The sequence below is a fragment of the Schistocerca nitens genome, chromosome 2 (genome assembly GCF_023898315.1).
Source record: "Schistocerca nitens isolate TAMUIC-IGC-003100 chromosome 2, iqSchNite1.1, whole genome shotgun sequence".
Taxonomy (NCBI): Eukaryota; Metazoa; Arthropoda; class Insecta; order Orthoptera; family Acrididae; genus Schistocerca; species Schistocerca nitens.
The window spans coordinates 671,960,853-671,974,467 of NC_064615.1; the positions used below are offsets into that span (position 1 = coordinate 671,960,853).

Here is a 13,615-nt window from a genome sequence, read left to right on the forward strand (position 1 = left end):
CGGCTCACACAACTACACGGATTACCTTGTCACGCCTTCCTCCTCGTTTTTCATTTGTATAAGTACCTGCACCTGCGTTTCAGGTGAATCCTCCATTTACGTTGGATGCGGAGGTGCTATTCCAGAACACCGAAAATCGCGATAATTCTGTTCATGGGTGAGGGGGTATTTAAGGTAGTCTTGAGCGGTAGTGAGAATTTGGATCGAGGAGGGAGGCATGCCAGGGTAATCCGTGCAGTTGTGTGAACCGTTGTGCCAAGGCGGCTTAGTAGCTAATGCGCCTACCTAGTAAGTGGGAGACCAGGGTTCGATTCCTGGCCTTGGTACAAATTTTCACTCGCCACTTCAGTCTATATATCGGGTGATCAAAAAGTCAGTATAAATTTGAAAACTGAATAAATCACGGAATAATGTAGATAGAGAGGTACAAATTGACACACATGCTTGGAATGACGTGAGGTCTTATTAGAACAAAAAAAAAAATACAAACGTTCAAAAAATGTCCGACAGATGGCGCTTCATCTGATCAGAATAGCAATAATTAGCATAACAAAGTAAGACAAAGCAAAGATGATGTTCTTTACAGGAAATGCTCAATATGTCCACCATATTCCTCAACAATAGGTGTAGTCGAGGAATAATGTTGTGTAAAGCATGTCCGGAGTTACGGTGAGGCATTGGCGTCGGATGTTGTCCTCCAGCATCCCTAGAGATGTCGGTCGATCACGATACACTAGCGACTTCAGGTAACCCCCAAGCCAATAATCGCACGGACTGAGGTCTGGGGACCTGGGAGGCCAAGCATGACGGAAGTGGCGGCTGAGCACACGATCATCACCAAACGACGCGCGCAAGAGTTCCTTCACGCGTCTAGCAATACTTTGTGTTTTTTTTGTTCTAATAAAACCCCATGTCATTCCAAGCATGTGTGTCGATTTTTACCTCCCTATCTACATTATTCCGTGGTTTATTAAATTTTCAAATTTATACTGACTTTTTAATCATCCGGTACATAAAATCAAGTAAAAAACCAAGGGATTACAATAATCGACAACATAAGCTGGAAACATCACATACAAAATGTTGTGGGGAATGGGAATCAAGGATTCAGTTTTAATGGCAGAACACCTAGAGAAATGTTGTGTAGGCAATCTAGAACGTTTGTTTCATCTTCTGTGTTCCTCTAGTGTATTGCTGTGCAGTAAGGGATCCTTACCAAATACTTTGTAGCATACGTTAAATCCATTATGGAATCTCATGTAGATGGGTAAGCGTTGAAAAATAATTTGTACCTTTGACAAGAAGCAAGTCCACCCGGCGCTCCTTATAGTTAGCACCTGAGTACAAATTCTTAAAATTACTATTCTTAACTAAGCTACACTACAGAGGAATGTTTATCAACAGTACTTATAAATAATGAGAGTGGATGTGGAAGCGGAAGAAAAGAACTGCTACACGAGGTGCAATCCAAAAGTCCAGTAACTCTAGAGGTACGTACTACAGTCAACGCTATATACTTTGTATGCACTCTAAGTGACATTTCCATACGTTATTACCTTCTTATTACAAAAAAAAAATGTACGCGCCGTCTATAAAATACATTTTTATAACCGTTTTACTTCAACAATACTGCTTTTACCGTACCTTACAAGTTCATAATTATTCCTAGAGACATAAAATCTTTAAAAAAATCTATTTTTGGAATAGGATTCTTCACAACAGTCCATTCACAGTAATGTATTCACTGCCTACGTTTGACGTCAACATGAAATAACCACTCAAAGACAAAGATGCAAGCACTGGCAGTGGAAGGTGTATAAAGGGTGTCGGGAGACGCGGAAAGCAGTGTAGTTGTTGTCGTTAAGTGGAAACGAAGCGATTTTTGTGCCGTGCAAACGGGCATGATCACTGGCTTTCGTGTCAAGGAGGAGGCATTTCCAAAACGGCTCAAGTTTGTAAACTGTTCCTGTACAGCCATGGTTAAAAGTATACCGTGCATGTCAAAATGGCGCAATCCAAAACGGGCGCTGAGGCAACTATGATGCACCACGGGCCATAGGTGAAAGACGGCTGCCGAGATGTACATCGCCAAATTTATGTGCAACTGTTGATCAACTGACCGCGCAGGTGAACCGAGAGCGCTACCAACAGTGTCTCCTCGACGGCGAACGTTGGTGCATATGGGCCTCCAGCATGCGCCTGGTTCATCCACCCTTGCAGCTGCTGTTCACTGGGCTAAAGGCTGGATTTTGCACATCAATACCGAGTAGCGACAGGTGGCCTTTTCAGACGAATCACGTTTTACGCTCCTTCGGACAGACAGCCTTTGGCGCATACGGCACGAAACGTCTAAAGGCGAATACTCTGTAACAATCCTCGGAAGGGCTACGGTTTGAGGAATGTTTTCGTGGCATTCCCTGGGTGATCTCGTCATTCTGAAAGGCACAACGGGTCAAAAAAAGTATGTATTTATCCTTGGAGCCCATGCCCGCCCCTACACGCAGTTTGTTTTTCCTCGGTACGGAGGTATCTACCAGCAGGACAACGCAGTTTGTCACACAGCTCACTGTTGGATTTAAAGACAATGGAGAATTTGCGGGCCCACCTTGATCGGCCTGGTCGCTCAATTGGTCCTCAACCGAGAAACCCAGCGCAGTTGGGCACGGCACTGATGTCAGCATGGCTCCACATCCCTGCCAATACCTTCCAGAACCTCACTGACTCTTCATGCAGTCCGCGCTGCACAGGGTGGTTATTCAGGCTTTTGATACATGGTATATCTTTCAATTTCTAACAGGTCTTAAATAATAATAATAATAAGTGAATACCAGAGACAGTTTACAACAGAATGGAATATAGGAATGCCATCAACAAAATACAGGGATTCAAAGACCGAACGCAATCAAAGAAGACGGGAACAACCTGGTCGCAAGAACGTAAAGAAGCCCACTCAGAAAAAATGAAGAAGTACTGGGAAGAACGCAAGAAAAAGCACAAGAAATGACTGATGCTTAGCGTAGTCCAAAGTTGACTGTAACGAATAATAATAATAATAATAATAAGTGAATCTAATATCTGAATGAAGACACCTTACCATATTCTAAGACCGTACATTATAATTCTCCTCGAACAAAAGAAGCTCCTCTTACAAATTCACGTTACGGCAGTGTTTGAGACCTTGCGCCCCCCCTCCCGCCAGACATACGCGCACATGCTATTTTCCAAATACGGGATACAGTTGAAAAAGAAGATTCCATCTTCCCAGATACTGATTGGCGTTCGGCACTCTGCTACACTGTAGCCTGAAAATCAACACACAGTCATACCAATTGTGTTCTGAAATACGAGACTGATTCAAAAGTATATTTTGACGCTAGAAAACTGTACGTTTTACAGGACGGCGAATGTTCTAAGGAAACGTCAATAACATCCGGTTTGTCGTCTTAGTACCACGGGTGCTTGTCCGCTGATTATCAGACAGACAGACAAACAATACATAGAGACGCTGTGGAACGTTGTCAAGCGCTCCCCGTTGTGCCACGGCGTACTATTAAGCGTCGTGTTTCGGGAAGTAATTCTGCGGTTGCTTTGAAACTGAATGAGTACGTATATGGTTGGGTAACCTACACAAGTTGTTCGAATTTGTTCTCGGTATCGAGCCTCGGCTGTGCTCCGTGTATAAATGCACGCAGCTTATCTCGAAAAAAAGATTGCAGATTGGTGTAAATATTTTTACATACTATGTTATGTAACTGTGTTGTGTTTTGTGTACAGTGATGTATTTCTTTACTTGTGCAATAAAGCTTGTTTTATCCAAGTTCTCCGTGGCAAATACCTTAAGCCGTACGATATTTCGAGAATTTTGTGACGATGGAGACTTCTAACAAAGGCTTGTATCATACGTTCCAACATTCCGGACAGGTCAGGAACATAAGATAGAAATTTTTCTTTGTGACTGAAAACTTAGTTATTGGATTAAAGGTATGGTGAATCACGTCTTTTTTGTATCATTCAGGTTTTGACAGTTGCGGTAGGCATTACTCCAGTAATAGCTTCTATTGCTTTCTGGAAACTTTTGTAATTTCCTGTGAACAGGTAGTTACTTGTTTTAAATTATAATTTCCTATTATGACAGGTGCACTTTGTATGCAAAGTCCGAAGTATAAAGTGTAAGTTACTCCGTGAAGCAATCTTAGTTTGTTTTTACAAATGGACAGTCATTTTCTTAAGTCTGGATGTCCAATAGGTAGTTGCGTATTTTCAATTATAACCAGATAATCACATAAATAGAGTAAAATGTGCAAATTTGTTTAATCTGTTGTTATTATAGTCTTTCTTCTTCTTCTCTCACTTTCTGTTTTAACAGGTGGTATTGTTATGACACTGAATCTTCAAAATCGAAATGTAGAGGGGGTTGTCGTGTGGCTCAACTATAACACTGGAATCCCCCCTGAAATCGTGGCTTGTGGTGACAGACTGCCCTGTAGCATAGTCTAACGTTTACCTTCCCCGTTACTGAACCGCACTTTGCTCTACGTAACGCACTTTTCGTCATAAAAACTAAAACTACAAGGTAGATTCAGAAAACTTATATCAGATAATACAGATAATAGATAACTATTTAGATAATAAAGTGTTTTAGGGCATATTATGTACATCTCTAGTAAATAAACTACGAAGAAAGCAAAGGGGGCCGGGGGTTCCACTATACAACGCTGCAAAATTTGGCCCCATATGTAAGCAGAGTAATGTGATTCAAGAGAAGGACAAGGTAGTGCATTAAATATAATATTGATAAACTTACGGTCAACCAGACTTCGTTGCATATGCGACTGTTTGGGTGGCTTAGATCGTAATACATCCACCGTGTGCATTGGTGTTTTCTTGCTCAGTCCAACACAGTTTTTGTTTTGGATGTGAAATGAATGGTACATAAAATCGAAATTAACGCAGTCTTTCTGTAGAACGCTCGTCTCTGAAATCTTTGTCATTCTTAATAAGTTTTCTGAAGAAACGGATGTACTAAAACACACTAAGATGGATCCTAAACTAAATTTTACAGACCGTATCTTTTTACTTGTACACGCTGTTCTTCTGACAGTCTGGGGTTACAGTATTTAAATGAAAGCTACTGAAACTGACAAGAGACGAAGTATATAAAGTATTAGTACTCTATACTCAGATGTCACATTGCTTCTGGCACAAGCTGCCAAAATGCTAAGAGTTGCGATTTCGTAATTTCCTTATGCAGTGTCACGTACCAAGCCCCTTCTTTTCGACTTCCGAAAACATAGCGGATGTGATTCAATCTGCTTCACTTCTGTTGTACCCCTCTATGGTATTCTATTTCTTTGCTGAGGATCGTGTCGTCTGCGGGAAAGTACATTCCTGAATAATGTAAGAAATTTCAGAAATACTATACTCAATATATCCACTCAGTGTATCAAGTTGCAGCTCTCTCGAAAGGTGCATAATTTAAGGGAAATAGCCCCGTTGTATTCCAGTTCAACTTTGGTAGTGGACATCTGGAGCTCGTTTGTTTGTTTCAGTACCTATGGGTATCGACACGAAACTGAATGAACACGACAAAACGACTATTAAATGGAAAACTTAGATTTATGTCCTTAAGATCTGGGAAATTGCAGACAAGCCATTAGTGCGATCAGTTCTTCAGAGTTTTTCCCCTGCGTTTGGTGTCCTCGTCAAATACAGACTGGAACATACACGGAACGACTTGAGGGAGCCGCTGGCAGGATCGTAACATGTCAGTACAAACCATAACTGCAACGGAAAAACCGAGGAAACTTAAAGGGGAGTTTTTGGAAGACCCGGTTTTCGAGAAACTGTACTACTTACATCGTACATCGCTCGTGTGCATACTTAGAATAAGTTAAGAGACCTTAGGGCGAATACGTAGACAAGCAGATACTCATTTTTCCTTCGCTCCAAACGTGAATGAAATAACACAAAAAGTAACTAAATACTAATACACAGTACCTTATACCACGCACTGTTCAACTGCCTATTGACTATACATCTAGATATGAATGAAGTAATTATTAACCACTGGAACGTAATTTTTAAACAATACGATACTGGATACGTCATTGGTTTCACAGTGAAGTTGCACTTTATACACTATTTTTCAAAAGAATCTCGTTTTCGCGGGGTGCAACCTAATTTCATGCGCATTGCATAAACCTGTTGATCTGTATGGTCTCATCTTGATGTTTCAATGGAGTCCCAGTTGAACAGACGTACGTCCTGTTCAGGTTATTTTCAATTCCAAACTTTATTTCTCTTCTTCATGTGAGCTATTTTGCCTCTCTCTCCAGGGAACGTCTTGCTAGCCTTAGTTTATGCACCATTGCATCTTGTTTAACCTCTAATATTTCCAGAAAATTCTTGAAAAAGACTAAACGTCTGATCAACTGAAATTAACCAATCACTTATGCTTAAACCGTAGCAGTAAATTCAATTAAGTTCTTTTTAGTAAGAAAATCCGCCCTTGGTGAAACTAACATTTTATGCATTAAGCACAACGCTTTTGGAAGTTTGCTGTTTCATCATCACGTACAGTCTGGTAGGATTAGATGCTATATCATCAACATATCTTCTGTACATGCGTATTTCACCACAGTACTTAACATTTTCCTTTAAAAAAGCTGTTTCATATGCTTTCAAGAAGATTTCTGCCTTCTGTCCTGCTACTGCACAACCCTTTACTAAACCATTCTCCTGTGCATAAAACTTATTATTAAACTGAAAATAGTTGAATGATAAGACAGATTTTAGTAGTCCTATGAACTGATTAATTTCACTGTCAGACATTTTACCATGCTTACGTATGTTGCTTTCTTTAATATCTATCGTTTCCTCAACTGTCGCAGATGTGTACAAACTAGTTCAATCTAATGAAGCCAACGTTGCACCCTCATTTAATTTGCACTCCTGTATCAGTTGTGCTTCCTGTTATTTTTAACCGAAAAGGTTTCATTATAACTACTGCATTTACGAATCATTCCACTAGACTGTTTAATTAATTTTGCTCCAGGGCCCATTTTTCCCGTTGACAACGGTCCTCACCGGATCCCCAACTTCATGGGTCTTTACAGTACTGTGCAGGTATGGAGCTTTCGGGTTGATAACCGTCAGGTTTTCTTTTTTATTACACAAAAATGAGTTTCTTTCAAACGATTCTTCAGCACTGCTTGAAACTTACTGCAGTAATCGTAAGTAGCTTCTACGATTTCGTTTTCTAAAAAGAACCTACTGAATTTATTCATGTAATCATCTTTCATACGTGTGGCTGTGTTCCCCTTGTCCCCTTTCAGCACCAATGCTTTTATTTTCTTTCAGATTCTGATTTACTTATTTTAGCACTTTCGCTGCTCTGCTCACCCTCCCGATTCCTAATTCATTTTTAATTATTTTGGTTGCCTTATACGCTAAATTACGCTATTGCTCTCTCGACAGTTTTAAACAATCTCGGTCGGGCACACAGTTTTAATCTGCCAGGAAGTTTCATATCAGCGCACACTCCGCTGCAGAGTGAAAATCTCATTCTGGAATCTGTAATAGTTTTGATTGTCACCATTAGTTTACTGATATTTTCCGTCGTTTCTGTGAGTGCAACATTCTATTTCAAGTATTTATGTAGAAGAACTGCTTCCTCATTAGAAAATACTGTTAGTACAGTTTTTAAGCCTTGGATAAAAGTTTTTATCGTTTATGTCACGATTAAACACCCCGTTTTTCAGTATATCTAGTAAATTCTTTACATGTACCTTAACTAAGAGTCTTTCCTTTTAAGAACTAAAACAGTAAAACACACAATCTGTCAAACTGTACGCCAGACAGTGCCTTCGATAGACGTATATCTACTTTATACAACTCATCGTCTAACATAGATTTCTTCTTGTACAATTCTCTGATCTCACTATTTACCCATATTTTTGAAATCTGGTTCCTCCGCTATTCATTAAATTGTTATTTACATTAATTTAAAAACCCTTAGTCAGATGGTTGCGAGCTACATCAATCTCTATACATCTGTTTTTTGAAACTGGTGAGCTCCTTTACTTTATAATTTTATTGCCAAGACCACGGTACCTGCCTATGTCCTCATGTATTTCCTTGTCGGAAACAATAAGATTCAGGCCTTGTACACTTAGGAATACAGATGTAGCAATTGGTAAGACCTCATGCCATCCGCATAAACACCAATTACTATTCTTCAAAAATGTTGAACATAGGACTAATTGCATCCCACCAATTCCTACGAACAAGGATGAGCAAATGAAAACACTTAGGAAGATAGCAATAGAAAATGGTTTTGATGCAATTTTAATAAATAGGATTGATGCAGCGATAGGGTACAGAAACCAACAAAACGAGAAAAAATCCGCAGAAACATAAAGTCACGCCACATTGGTGAACTACCTAATAGAAATTGGTGAGATTGTTTAACAACAAAGGTTTTAAAATTGTATGCATTACGGACAACAAACTGGAGCAAGGGCTAAAGCCTAAGACTGGCACAAGGGAGAACTGGATGGGCAGCATTTGCTGGGTAACATCACAGACAGCATGAGGGTATTTTACTTTTAGGATAAAGGATGGCTACTGTCAAATTTAGAGGAAGTTGAGCCTTTTTGCGTATTCAGACAGGAACGCGTCAGCGTGTTAAAAGAGAAGACAGAAGTGTCAAAGGGACATTTCTGAGTCAACTTTAGCGATGTCATCTTGGAGAAGCAATCACCAACTTATTGTAATTAGCGGGGTTAGTGTAATATTTTCTGTTGGTTGATCTATACGGACGTACACATTGTAACATAGATGTAGTATTGGTTTTTGGAATTTGCCGTACTATATATATAAGTCAAAGATTTTGCGATGGACAGTAGCATCGATGCAAGCTGTGATACAAACATGGGGGTAGAATAAGGGGAGATGGCGCTACAGACACGCTGTGCGTTGTTTTGAAGCCAGTGGGCGGGTCCTGCCGCCATCCCCCAAAACATAAGCAGACGAGTGTTTACAATTGCTTCTTGTTCGTTATTTCTGTCCTGTGCACGCGACATCTGTTTTATATAGTAAATGTTACACTGTTTTAGTGAACAACACGGCATAAGGAACGCAACTTAAAACGTTTTTCTGGTCTTAAATGCGTATTCGATACAGTAATACGACACGAAAATATGACGCTTCTGGCCTCAGTACTGTCATTCCTTTTTGTTTATACACTTCGAATAACCGAGAAGTATGTGCTATGAAAAGCGTGCTTTCGTAATCCACTTCTATTCACTTTTATTGTGTCTGTGTCGATAATTGATTAAGCCAGAGCTCCAAAAGCAATGATTGATAGTTTAGAGGCACCGATTTGTATTCGTTGCATTTTCAAGTCAAATGTAAATTTTAAATGTTCAAGTTTGCAAGAAACTGACCTTATTTCCTTTGGTGTCCCATAGATGTATGCAGGGATGATATAAACAAGCCAGCTGTCATGTCAACAAAGTGAAAGATTCGTTAAATTACGAAGGAAAAGAACTGAATTTACGACTGTCACGCCCATTGTAGTTTACACATGTGCTTTGTTTTTAAATTGTACCTACCAAGTGACATTTAGTTTAGTGCGGCAAATAACAGCAGTTTACAGAGTGACACGACAACATAGTGATTCATGTAATGATCTAAATAGCCTTTACTTAGATACGGAACTTTGCTTTATCAAATATATAACCCTTTAAGTACTTATAATTTAACCACAGTAACAGCTGTTACACACATTTTGCTGAAGATTTAATTAACTACATGTAGTTACATTACTTTTATATTAAGTTGCATTTTAAAACATTAGTCGCCATTTCCAGAACATTTCTTGCCAGGACTTTTCAGTTACTTGGGAATAACCAAACAATGAAAACCAAGTGTATTGCTCACCTCCAGAGAGCTCTTCGCTTTGGATTGATAGGAAATCTAAAGTCAAATTACAGAAATAAAACCATACTGTAAAACTTTACAGTGCATCAGAATTTCAAGTATATATAAGAAAACAGCTCTTAAATAGGTCCACTTACGAATGAAATGTGATTATTTAAACTTTAGACTACAATCAGAACGATTAGTACACCTGTAAGCGACGCAAGCCGACATTTTTTATCAAACACTTCACGACTACAAGGAATCAAACCACCAGAAGTGAATGTTTTGGGGTAGCTAACATGGCGGATCTTCACTTGGGTCGGCTTCAAGTTTGTGACGTCATGACAACTCCTCTTATTTTTACCTCCATGAATACAAAGATTGGAGGACAGTACTATCTTTGGTAGGGGAAAACAGCTGCCTTTAGTTTACAACGAGAAATGTACTATGGACCGAGGTCCCTGGTAGGTAAGTGGTTGTGTACTGCAGACACCGTTTGTTCTTGCTATATGGAAACTCGTGGACGCACGAAATCGAGGACGTAATCAGAGCGAAACATCAGAAGAGGTTATGCTGCCATTCTGCAACGCGAGGTGAAGTCAGCTGAAGCAACAGGTGGGGCCAGTCTAGCGAGCGAGGTAGCGGAACGCGCCAAACTGTCAGAGCATCCCTCCCTCCCCCCTTACCCAATCACCCCACCAACCGCTCCGCCCAGACCCTACCCCGCTATCGCCAGCCACATCGCGTCACATGCGGTGAGTGTCGCATTCCAGACACCGCACCAGCTCCATTTCCACCAGAGACCCGGATGCGCTTTACCGGGAGCGGCGTCCGCTAGGTTATGAAAAAACGTTGATCTGCGCCTCTGGTAACAGGCTTCGTTAGAGTCCACAGCACACCAATACAGATCGGGTTTACTGGGGTGTGATGTGGCAAAGGAACGTCATTACTACTATGGTGGCAGAATGTTTCAGAAAAGAATCTGAAATCAGATAACTCGGGAACGATGGACAGTATAAGGCTGCAGCAAGCAATCTCTTAATTGAAAATGCGGTAACAATCAGATACATAAGTTTTACATTTACCACCTTACGCTATGACAGGTGACGCCAGACACTGACGTAGCTGTAGAGAGCCTGAGAATAGAGTGGCCATATTCTTGCCAGATTGTCCGAAGGATGTACCATTAGTATCGCACGATGAAATGCAGTCACTTACCGGCTGTGACAAGAGATGAGTTTGATGACTGGCATCAAAGTAACACTTTTGATCTATCATTTGATGACAGATTAAAGGAAACGCTTTTGATCTATCATTTGATGACATTAAAGGAAACACTTTTCCTGTACAGATATTTACAGGGTGTTTCAAAAAGATACATTTGTTTTCAAAGGACTATATCTCCTACATTAATGAATGTGGGAACCTGAGCACACTTAAACTTAGGCATCTCAACTGAAAGTTCATTTTGGAGTCGGGTGTAAGTCGTCGGGTCAGGTAGCTGCTGGTAAGGGTCTCCCTGTTGCAACTAACTCGCTCGCTCGTTTGTTCATTACCAAATGTGAACGTGTCGAGATGGCGATAACTCAGCAGTGAAAGGCGTTTTGCGTTCTCCTCCAGCTCAGGTGCACCTGCATGTAAGAGCATTTCTTAACACTGAACTGTCTCACCGCTGGATCGACCGACCGTAAGAGTCTTACGGATCTTCTGTCGCAGCACCGGCTTCGAAGATGGCAACACCACATTTTACGTGATATTATTTATTTATTTGTTTGGGAGTTTGTGAAAGACTCCGCCTATTCGCCTCTCCTTCCAAAAATTTTGCGTGAACTGCGAAGGCACGCAGCAACAGCAACGAATTCACAAATTCCAGACATGTCGCGAAAGTATGCGGCGTATCTGACTTTAGTCTGAATGTTCCCTTCCGTCCAATGGAAGGCACACTGAAAATGTGTGAAACGTAAATGAAAGTCTAGACCCTCAACGTACCCGTAAAAAGTATCCCACGAAAAATATGCAAACATGTAAAATGTATATACTGGTAATGTTTCTTTTAAAAATTAAAGCTCTACAATCTTCCGTGTATTTCCGTCTTCATTCGTAATCTTATGAAATCGAACGAATCTTTTTGGAGCACCTCGTATTTAAATAGGCGAGTAAACGAAACAATCTGCGCGAAGCGGTGTGCATGTCTGCCGAACGGCAGAATGAATGAATGATTGCTCACAAAGTTCAAATTTATCGTAATAACCAGAAACGTCAAAAAAAAGTTTCACTTCAGAAATACCGAAGCCAGCTAAGTTTTCCTATCAGAATATTCGTCACCGAATTCAGTAGCTACTAAGTTTAGCAAATCTTCTCCCTTCTCTGCCCAATGTATGTTCGGTGTATCAACTTCTTGTTGTACTGTACAAGAAACGTTTATCTGTAATTAAAGTTGAGTTCACTGAAACTGTAAAATATTGATGCAGTTTTGTTTTCTGATTATTCTATGAATTGCAATGCATTATGCAGTAAATGCAAAATGACTTTTTTGATATGTGTACGACTGAGGTCACAGCATGTCGACTGTTAAGGATTACAAATATGCAGTAATTGTTCTTTTGTTAGCAACACAAAAATTACAAACTGCAACACCATTAAATTCTTTAACAGTAAGCAGTACGAAATGTTACTGCTCGGATATTAACAATGTCATTTGACAGGACAATATATTTATTTCCCACAGAAGGAAATTACTTGCACGTTTCCAACGGTTGGCTTCACCAGGAAGTCTTCCCAACTAGCTACCATTGTCCAGTTTTTCCGTTTTTATTTGCTGGAAATAATAGCATCGTCATAAATCATATTCATTTTTACTTTCACAGCCAATAGTGAAAGAACTTTAAATAGATTTAGATTATCGCCAAAATTACATAATTAATAACAGTTACAATCATTAAACCATCTTCGATCAAATTGCAGCCGACATTAACTGTTGTGGAAGTCGAATTCACAAACTATCGTCACGGATTGAACTAACAGCAGGTGTGTCCATCGACGTTAAATTATGCAGAACGTAACTACAGAATGCGAAACGGACGAAGTCTACGGTCTACAGTCAGTAACGCGTAAATACCCAGATCATAAAATACTTGGCGGGAATGTCTATGGATTCATTGCAGGGGGTACAGACACAGTCGTAAGTAGTTCTTTTGAACACGTTATCTGAAAACTGTCTTGATCAGTTAGTTCGGCAGCCCACACGCAGTCGAAGCATCATAGACCTTGCAGCCACAAGCAGGCCAGCTCTTACCGACAACGTCACTGTAGAAACGGGGATTAGCTATCATGACGTCATTATAGCAACTATGGTAACGAAATATAATAAATCAGTCAAGGAGGCTACGAGAATGTTTGTTAGAAAGAGCCGATAGGCAGTTGTTAGCATCTGACTTAGACAGTGAACTGACATCACTTAGTTTCAGTCAGGTCGACGTAGAGGAATTTTAAGCAGACTGTAAATCGTGGTCTGGAGAATTATGTGCCTAGCAAGTGGGTTAAGGACGGAAAAGACCCACCATCATTTAATAACGAAATTCTGAAATGCTGAGGAAGCAGGGGCTGTTGGACTCTCGGTTCAAAAGAGAAAGCGCAAATGACGACAAGCAAGGTTAGCAGACATTCGTGCGTCTGTGAAAAGATGTAAGCG

General features: G+C 40.2%; 1 protein-coding gene across 1 annotated transcript in view; it reads right to left on the reverse strand.

The window, feature by feature from the left end:
* LOC126236787 (uncharacterized) overlaps window positions 1–13,615 on the reverse strand; it is a 387,517-nt gene that overhangs the window by 79,284 nt on the left and 294,618 nt on the right. The gene's annotated exons all lie outside the window — the stretch shown is intronic.